The sequence below is a fragment of the Alligator sinensis genome, unplaced genomic scaffold (assembly GCF_000455745.1).
Source record: "Alligator sinensis unplaced genomic scaffold, ASM45574v1 scaffold471_2, whole genome shotgun sequence".
Lineage (NCBI taxonomy): Eukaryota > Metazoa > Chordata > Crocodylia > Alligatoridae > Alligator > Alligator sinensis.
Genome location: NW_005842143.1, coordinates 956189 through 956557, shown reverse-complemented (window position 1 = coordinate 956557; position 369 = coordinate 956189).

Sequence of the window (369 nt, the reverse complement as noted above, 5' to 3'; positions counted from 1 at the left end):
GGAGCGCGCTCGGCTACACCCCGGGGTAGAGGCGGAGCGCGCCCTGCGTGCCGCTCCTCCCTTTGCTCCACGCCTGCCCTGCCCCGCCCCGTGCCTGACCCGGGCCTGCAGCAGCAAGCGAGCCAAAGCCAGGGTTGCCAAGGGCCCAGACGCCTCCAGTTAGATATTAATCTGTTCTCCGGGGACTGCTGAGTCACCCGGCTGAGTTAAACGCTAGGTCCGACTGATACAGCAGTCCAGTGGGTTTTTCAAATGTAACAGTCACCTGCGTTTGGCTTCCTGGCGTAAAGTCGACACCCCGCAATCCGTAAGTGATACACGCCGGCACCTTGGCGTGGCGGAAAGAAACCCGGAATAGATGAATGCCGA